Source organism: Myodes glareolus, chromosome 25 (assembly GCF_982192425.1).
Source record: "Myodes glareolus chromosome 25, mMyoGla1.1, whole genome shotgun sequence".
NCBI classification, from domain to species: Eukaryota; Metazoa; Chordata; class Mammalia; order Rodentia; family Cricetidae; genus Myodes; species Myodes glareolus.
In genome coordinates, this window is record NC_142050.1 from 46603618 (window position 1) to 46613725 (window position 10108).

The following is a 10108-nucleotide window of genomic DNA, read 5'->3' on the forward strand; positions in this document are numbered from 1 at the left end:
GTTGAAACACATCAGAAGCACCCACAACATCAGCAGGTTAAATGCAAGCTGCACTACAAGAATGAGAACAAGACACCCACACAAGAGTCAAAGGGAATTCACCCGCTCCTGCAAAAGCGCAGTCCGTCGATCCAAATTCAAAAGTTCAAATCCAATGTGAAAGTCCAGAGCACTCCTTGTCTGCAGGGCCTTGCCAACCTCCCCAGACAGCACAGTCTCTGCAGTCACAGCTGTCTGTGAAATGGTAACTCCAGCAACCACAACTGCAGTGGCAGCGAGAGCAATAGCAGCAACAATTGCAGCTGTTATGCCAAAGTCTCGCCACTGTCCATAAAGGATAACATTCTGATGTTCTTGAGACACCAGCACTGGAAGAGGAATCACATCAGGCACTCGAACAATAGAAGCTCCATCAGAACCATCCCAACAATTACTCAGCTTGCAGATCCTGGAAGAACAATTAAGAATATCACCCTCCAAAGGGCCATTCCACAATACAAAGAAAAATGGGGCAAGAATGCAAGCAAAGGATTGAATAGTCATATTGCGTCCAGCAGTATAATTTATCTTTAGCAAGATTTCAAAAAGATCTGTTTGGTTAAAACTGGCAGTGACATTAAAAACAATTACTCATACCCGGGAAAGGTGGGATTTTTCAATGTGGGCTTATGACCATACCACCACATGTCTTTCCTACCTTTTACCAAATCAGGCTCTTGAGAGATACATTCTCCCCATATAAGTGTAGAGTGGAGATTAAAATCTCTATCAAATCCTTTTTCAGGATGGGATGCAGTATATCTCTACATCCTATCACCCTACCATGAGTATGGTTTGCAGTCCTGAGGTGTGCTGGGGCACATGGATGTATGGGAAGTGATGCTTGCAGTGGTTGATCTCTGCCCCTTCACAGAATCCCAGCCTGTGAGCTTGTCACCCCAGACAAACCAAAGAACCTCAGAAAAGGGCTGTAGTGTTAACTAAGTGAAGCCTCCTTTACAGGTGATGTCAACATCTACAACAAGCCTGAACCCCAAGTCTACAGAAGACTCATCAGTGAATGCACTTCCCTGCTGAAGGAAAGCAAGATCTCCACCAGCTTCACAGAGCTGCAGAGTAACTTCCTGAAGGATAGTTCACCCAAGCTGAAGAATCTCATCTGCCTGGTCAAGCACTGGTACCAACTGGTATGGCATCTAGTCCAGTCACTGTGTGTCCTGTTTATACATGAGTGGAAACTAGGCCAGAGAAAAGCAGGGATATTCTAGTTTGCTTACTATTGACATGATATTTTATCACATGGCCAAATGTCTCTTGGTAAGAAAAGGTCTTATTAGGTTGCACATCCCACTCACAGTCCATCACTGAGGAAGTCAGGGCAGTAATTGAAGCAGAGACCATGGAGGAATTCTGCTCACTGGTTTACTCTCCATGACTCACACAGCTTGCCTTTCTGTACACTCCAGGGTCATCTGCCTAGACATGGCACCAGACACAGTGGGCTGTCCCTCTCTCGTTAATCATTGATCAATAAAATGACCCACAGGGAAGTTTGATAGAAGCATTTTCTCATTTGTGAGTCCATCTTCTCAAGATGACTCTACCTTATGTCAGGTTCACAAAAAGAAAACAAAGAAACACAATGGGTGAGAAAATAGAAAATGAGAAGGAAAAGAGGAGTAAGAGAAGCAGAAGGGGAGGGTTTGAGAGAATTGAAGGTAACAGAAGACAGCAAATAAAGGTGATACTGTAGGAGGGAGAAGGGAGGGTGAGGGGAGCTGGAGGAAGGAGGACTTTCCATGCTTGTTCCAGTAGGTGTCTTCTAGTCCACTTTCCAGTTAGCCTACTCTTTCTTCAGCCATGTCTGGTTCACTGCTTCCTGGTTGCTACATCATTTGTGTCTAGATTTTTTGCTTTTTTCTGGGGCTAAGCCTGTCACATTCTCTGGTTTCTATTTTCTTGACAGTTTAAGCTGTTAGCTCTTTAAACAGGGAATCTCTTGTTTTTTTCTGGGCCTTTTTAAATGTTTGAATGATGTTTTTTTCTATATACCTGTTCTGAGGAGTACATGTGTCTGTTTATATGTGTGTGCACATACATGAGGAGGCCAGGGAGTGAATCACTCTCTATTTTGTAAATCTGCTCAGGGCCTCACACTTGAGCCCACAGAGTGCTAAATCAACAGTTCTAAACAGTCATAGAGTCCAGGGAACCCCATCTCCTCCGCCTAAAGCTGGGATTATGAGTCACTCCTCCCATCAGGCTGTGTGTGTTGGGATCTGAACTCCCTGACTTGACTGGGGGGCACTTTACCAACTGGGCCCTCTCCCTATGTCCTCCCCTGTTATTTCAGAGCCTGTGAAAAACCACAAATAGTGAGCATTATTATTATCCTGCTCTGACCCTCACTTCTTGGCTGTCAATCACTGTGTCATGATTCCTCGTATGCCTGACAGTAAATGCTTAGTGTGAACCACATAGTCTCCATAGGAAATTTGGGGTCCTCAGATCATGAAGGAACAACTCCCTGGGATAATCTTGAAGCTGAGTTCCTCCAAGCTCCAGTAGGAGGTGGAGTTTGATGTTTTGATGGCCTATGATATCCTGGGTAAGCCAATCAGAGCCTCAGCTCATCCTTCTGAATGCCTTCATCCTCTCTTTTCTCTCTCTCTCTCTCTCTCTCTCTCTCTTTCTCTCTCTCGTGTCACATGTGGATTCATTGTGGGGAGGATGTGATCATGAACCATGGCTAACACACCTCAACAGCCAACCATCTTTTCTGAGTCCTGGTCTCTCTCTGACCTGGAATTACGCATTAATCTTGACTGACTGGACAGATCCCTGAGAACCCTCTTGTCTTCACCTCCTCAGGTCTGCAATTACAATCCTGTGTGACCACTCCCAGTATTTCCATGAGTCCTGGGCTTCCAACATGGGTCCTCATGATTGTGAGCTAGTCACATTACTGACAATCTCGCCAACGCACACCTCCTATTCCTGAACTGAAAGTATTTATCATTAGAGAAATTCACCCAAACAGAGGATCACTTTAGAGGTGAGCTGGGGAGGAGGGATTTAGAATTTGGGAGTGGGGAATGAGAATCCATCAGAGAAGGATATTAAGTAGCAAGCTGGCACACTGAGGGAATGAAGGCACCTTAAATGACCCATCAGTTTACCAGCAATATTGTGGCTGACTGGATTTTGTCTTTCTAAACATGAGAAATCACTGAAATTTAAAAACTGATGCATCTTTTCCCGATGGAAACCTCAGACATGGACAGAGGCCTGGGTGTCTGTGGGAGGTTTAGTGCAGGATGCATAACTTGTCAGAGGAGTGCTATCTGCCTCAAGAATCCTGGAAACCCAGCCATCACCAGCCCAGCCTCCAACATGCATACACATGTTATGTTATTCATGAAATGACCCTCTACATTAAGATCTTATACCAGGCCTGACACACAATGTATCTCCAAAATTGAAAATTACCCAACTCTACCCAAAGACAACAAGGGACACCCCTGAAAGCACACTGGAGCTTGGAAAGTGTAGAGAATACTTGAGGCTTTATATTTGGGGAACACAGCACCCCCTAATGGCCACTGTATGAACAGCTGATGTTAACTTAAAGACAAAGTCACTGGTCTTGGCTTAGGAGAGTCCTGGAAACAGTAGAGTCTCAGGCATCAGGGAAAGAGGCTGCTCCTGGGAGAAGGAGCAGCCACATGCTGTGGGAAGCTACAAGGGGAGGGGGCCCATAGGGAATGATCCAGAAATACACTATAATGCAGTTCCCCCAGACACCTGTCTTGGTCATAGACTTCCCCAACCTCAGGCAGCTTTCTAGTAAGGAAGTAAGGCCACCACAGAAGAACCCCTTGGAAATGACAGTGTGGATGACAACCCAAGAGAGGATCCTGCCACAACCCTACCCAAGATGACATAGCCAACGAGCCCTATTCTGCTGGATCCTCAAGTTGAAAATAAGCCCAGGAGTCAGTGAGTGACTGGGCATGTCCCCACCTCCATTGGCAGGTGACTTTGTCCTATTTCAGCATCAAAGCCTCATGGTGTGGCTTGCTGCAGCCACAGCCACACATGTGCACACATCTAAGACATAACCTGCTGCCTGCCTAATCCACTCAAATGTGCACATGCACCCACACACAATTGCACGCAGCTATTCCATAGCATGCTGTCCATCTACAAGCTCATAGGACACACATATACACCCTGCTCTTCTCAGAACCTTGACAAATAAAGTCATGTGATGTTAAGTTGGGCACTACAATGTAACCACATAGTGACTGGGGAGATAGCATAGTGGACAAGGGCAATTTTGAACAAGCACGAGGACCTGAGTTCAAATCCCCCACATCCACCTAACTTAGGAAGTGTTAGTTATGGACCTGTAACCCTGGCACTATGGGGGCAGAGACAGGAGAATCTCTGTGGCTTTCTGGAAGCCAGCCCAGCTCCTTTCTCACAGAGAAAAAAGGGATCAGGTGACAAACTATAAAGGAAGACACCCAATGTCCTCTACTACCTTCAATCATACATGTATAATTTCTTATGAACACAAACAAATATCAGACTCTGTAAGCCTGAGATGCATGATATAAAATGCATCAGACTGATTCACAGTAAATCTGGCATGAGCAGGAGTGCACACACATGACAAGCCCTGTGCAGAAGATACTGGGCACACAGAATGTGGTTGGCCGTTATTAGATGACCATGCAGCCCTCTTGTGTGTGACTTCAGTATGATGTTTCCTCCCACCACTGTCTCCAGGCATGTGAGGAAGGCACTATATTAGGGCAACATGGTGTATGCAGTCCTGAGGTGTGCTGGGGCACATGGATGTATGGGGAGTGATGCTTGCAGTGGTTGATCTCTGCCCATTCACAGAATCCGACAGCTTGTGAGCCTGTCATCCCAGAGAAACCAAAGAACCTCAGAAAAGGGCTGTGGTGTTAACTAAGTGAAGCCCCCTTTACAGGTGATGTCAACGTCTACAACAAGCCTGACCCACAAGTATACAGAAGGCTTTCTTCCTGGGGAAGGAAGGCGAGTTCTCCACCAGCTTCACAGAGCTGCAGAGTAACTTCCTGAAGGATCACCCACCCAAGCTGAAGAATCACATCTGCCTGGTCAAGCACTGGTACCAACTGGTATGGCATCTAGTCCAGCCACTGTGAGTCCTGTTTATACGTGGATGGATACCGGGCCAGAGAAAAGCAGGGCTATTCTAGTTTGCTTTATATTGACATGATATTTATCACATGACCAAATGTCTCTTAGTAAGGAAAGGTCTTATTAGGTTGCACATCCCACTCACAGTCCATCACTGAGGAAGTCAGGGCAGTTACTGAAGCAGAGACCATGGAGGAATTCTGCTCACTGGCTTGCTCTCCATGACCCATGTAGCTTACATTTATGTACACTCCAAGGTCATCTGCACAGACATGGCACCAGTCACAGTGGGCTGTCCCTCTCTCGTTAATCATTGATCAATAAAATGCCCCACAGGGCAGTTTACTAGAAGCATTTTCTCATTTGTGAGTCCATCTTCTCAAGATGGCTCTACCTTATGTCAGGTTCACAAAAAGAAAAAAAATGAAACACAAGGGGTGAGAAAATAGAAAATGAGAAGGAAAAGAGGGGAAAGAGAAGCAGAAGGGGAGAATTTGAGAGAAGAGAAGGAAAGGGGAGACAGCAGGGGAAGGTGATGCTGTAGGAGGGAGAAGGGAGAGGGAGGGGAGCTGGAGGAAGGAGGACTTTCCATGCTTGTTCCAGTAGGTGTCTTCTAGTCCACTTTCCAGTTAGCCTACTCTTTCTTCAGCCATGTCTGGTCTACTGCGTCCTGGTTGCTACATCAATTGTGTCTGGGTTTTTACTTCCTTCTGGGGCTAAGCCTGTCACATTCTCTGGTTTCTATTTTCCTGCCATTTCAAGCTATTAGCTCTTTGCACGGGCAATCTCTTCTTATTTTCTGGACCTTTTAAACTGTTTGCATGATGTTTCTGTCTATAAACCTGTTCTAGAAAGTGCATGTGTCTGTGTTTATATGTGTGTGCACATACATGTGGAGTCCAGGGTGTGAGTCACTCTCCATTTTGTAAATCCACTCAGAGCCTCACACTTGAGCACACAGAGTGCTAAATCAACAGTTCTAAACAGTCGTAGAGCCCTGGGAACTCCATCTCTTCCACCTAAATCTGGGATTATGAGTCACTGCTCTCATCAGCCTGTGTGTGCTGGGATCTGAACTCCCTGACCTGACTGGGGGGCACTTTACTAACTGGGCCCTCTCCCTATCTCCTCCCCTGTTATTTCAGAGCCTGTGATAAAACCATCATTAGTGAGCATCATTACTATCCTGCTCTGACCCCCACTCCCTGGCTGTCAATCACTGTGTAATGATTCCTCCTATGCCTGCTGGTAAATGCACAGTGTGGACCACACAGCCTCCATCTCAACCACTCTGTCTTTGGCTATAGCATGGCAGCATCCGCAGACTAAATCTACATGAACAGGTCCCCACACAACAGCTGACAACCCTGTTTTTCTCATTGCCATTCTCTTCACAGTGTAAAGAGAAGCTGGGCGAGCTGCTGCCCCCACAGTACGCCCTGGAGCTGCTGACAGTCTATGCCTGGGAACGTGGGAATGGAGTCACTGAGTTCAATACAGCCCAGGGCTTCTGGACAGTTTTGGAACTGATCACAAAATACAAGCAGCTTCAAGTCCATTGGACAGTTTATTATGACTTTCAAGACCAGGAGATCTCAACCTACCTGCTGAGTCAGCTCACCAGAGCCAGGTAGCCTGTCTCCTCATGACTCAACCTCCCCACCAGGGAGGACCATGCTGTAGCAGTGTGGAAATGGAGAGGTGGGAGTTCTATGTCAATGGAGCATTTTCTGTCCTGTCACTGTGTTGGACACTGTTCACTTGTCACATGATTGACATGAAGACACACAGCCCTGGGAGGCAGAGGTGGGCTTTCCTGCCTGCAGATGAGGAGACCAAGACTCTGACCTTGTCTAAACCCAAACAGCAGAGGGACACTGCTTGCTTTATAGTCATTCTTGGTCTCAGAGATTGTCACATCACCCCTGCAGAGTTCCTGTCGCTCTGCCTCCTAAGAAATGACAGCCTCTGCTCTTGAGTGTCTGCTTTGTGTTCAGGTTTCATCCTGCATTCTTTATCATACAGTAGCCCACAGGATCCACACACCTGCTTGTTTTGTGTTCTTTATCATACAGTAGCTCACAGGATCCCCACTAGGGCTTTTATAAGTTGGGATTAATAGAATCCTTCTCTCTCAGATGATATGAGGAGGTTCAGTCAATAACACAATTGTCACATAAGCAAGGATAAGGAGCCTACTATCAGCACCAGAACCATATAAATGAGTCAGACAAGGAGATGTGCACTTGCCATTTCAATGTGTGGACAACGAGGTCCCTGCACTGGCCAGCAAGGGAACACAGTCTCCTTGGTGAGTTCCAATGCAATGCAACCCAAATGTCAAGGAGACAACACTTGAGGATATAGCATTCTGTGTTGATCACACACACACACAAACATGCATACATACACAAACATATATGTGCATGCAAATACACATGTACACAGAAACATGCACACACACACACACACACATACACACACACACACACACACACACATGAGCCACTGACTCAAGGACTGTCAGCTAAGGAGATGTAGTGCTGGGATTCCCATGGACTCAGAAGTAAGTGCTCAGGTCCATGAAGTGGCTCATATTCCCTATCTCATTGTCATGTGACCCATGGGACTCAGCAGGGCTGTGTCACAGTCACAACATGGCACAGAGGGACCTGCATTTGAACCTTTCCTCTCCTGGGGCAGGGTTTTTCTGGTGCTAGGGAACAGATGATGTCATGCATGGCCTCAGGATTGAGCTGAGAATGGGTGCAGGGATGTGGGAAGCAAATTTCAGAAGGTCAGGAAGGAAAGGAGAATGTACTGAGGAGGGAGACACCTGTGGGTGCTGAGACCTTTAGGACTGTCACACAGCAGAAAGGTGGCTTGGCTCTCTCTCCCATTTTGGCAGATCTGTTACTGAATGAGGGGAACTCAGGTAAGGCTATGTACACTTTCAATGGGCTAAGTTCCCACATCCCCAAAAGTCCTAACTGCCATCTTCACAGCTTGGGGATATGCTGTCCCTTCTTCTGAGGGGCTCCAGGTAGCCAGTCATGGTGCCCTACCCCAGGCTCATTTGCATACCCTTCCAAGTACCAATGCGGGCTCATGACATGATCATGTGGTTTCTCTTACAGACCAAAGCTCCTGTGCCACAATAACAGGTTAGCTATTTTCCTTTGTTGTTTTGGTTTGTCTTGAAGTGGCCTTATGCTGTTCAGCCCTTGGTGGCCTGGTCATTGCCTTCCTCCTGACTTAGTGCTGAGATAATTGTAGACCTGATGCCTTCCCTCCAACCTCAGGTAGACAAAAACTGGAATTATGAAAGACTTCGGGTCAGCCACATTCAGGGAATCCAGCCTCCTCCAGAGAATCTGGCAATGACTCTGGAACTTTTTTCCTCTGTATATTCTGGATTTTTGGGGATCCAGTCTGTTTGGATACTCACCTTCCTGGACCTGGAGGGAGCAGGGAGGAACTTGAACTACCCACAGGACAGGAAACCCAGACTGCTCTTAGGGATGGAGAGGGAAGAGGAGAGGGAGTGGGGGGAGTGGGAGGGTATTGGGAGGAGGGGCAAAAATGGAAACTTTTATATTTTAGTAAACTTTAAAAAAAACTGAAATTATGTCCTCCTGTGAGCATAGCAGCATCTGCCCAAAAGGTTCCCAAGTCAGGGGATGTGCTCCTTTGCTGCAGGCCTTGACCAGAGAGGGCAGGGTGCTGCCTAACGCCCTGAAGGGGGAGTGTCCAAGCGAGGATCATACTCCAGGCTTCTGACCCCTGCCCACCCACCCTTCCATTCTGTCCCATCACAGACAGCCTTTCTCACGGCCTGCTTCATCTGCCTTATGTTCTACCAGTATCCTCTGTGGGACAAGAGATTCAGAAAGGGAGGGAGAACTCAAGCTTGACTTCTGTCTGTATATGTAATAGGAATATCTGTCCAATGTCTGATCAATGACAATAAACCACAGCAGATGCCATGAGAGTGTGTGAGATGTACCAAATAGGTCTAGGTGTCTGTGTGTAGATGTGTGGATGCGTGTGCATATATGTGTGCGTGCATGTATATTTGTGTATCTGTGTGTGCAAGTATGTGTGTGTGCATGTATATGTGTGTATCTGTGTGTGCATGTATGTGTGCGTGCATGTATATGTGTGTATCTGTGTGTGCATGTATGTGTGCGTGTATGTATATGTGTGTATCTGTGTGTGCATGAATGTGTGTGTGTTTATAGTTAACTAGATGCATTTATTGAGCACTTGCTACATGCTACCCATGAGTCCAGGAACTGAGTCAGCCCTAGACAGAGCAGAATCAACCCACTACAGCTATGATGTTACATGGCGTGGGGTCCCCAGGTCACTTATACATCATCCCAAGACAGGAACCCTTGGTTCCTTCTGTCCATGTTCCCAAGACAAGACTCAAGACCTGCCCCATCTGACTCTGCAGCTGCACATGGCTACGGGGACTTGGGAGTGCGAGCAGTGCACTTGAAGATGCATGGTGGCTGCAACATGCAGGCTGAGGTTTGAAGAGGTGCATGACAAAAATGAATTGAATCTGTGAGACTGGTGGTCACAAAAACAAACACATGGTTATCTGTGGTAACGAACTTTTGATGCACTGAGTTAAATCACAGTGGGTATGTGCTTTCTTTTTCTCTTTCTGAGATAAGACCACATTATGTGGCATAGTCTGACCTGGAACTCAAAGGCATCCTCCTGCCTAAGTCTCCTGAGCTCTGGAATCACACACACACACACACACACACACACACACACACAAACACACACATACTCACACACACACCCCACACAGGGACCTAATGGTTCCATAGTTGTGAACCAGTGGCTCATTTGTCAGACACCAAAACATACATGTGACCTCAACTCTTGTACCCAC

The 10108-nt window shown here is 46.7% G+C and overlaps 1 pseudogene; it reads left to right on the top strand.

Annotated features, from left to right (window-relative positions):
* The first annotated feature begins 823 nt into the window (after window positions 1-823).
* On the top strand, window positions 824-6830 carry LOC148117923 (2'-5'-oligoadenylate synthase 1A-like; annotated as a pseudogene).
* The last annotated feature ends 3278 nt before the right edge of the window (window positions 6831-10108 follow it).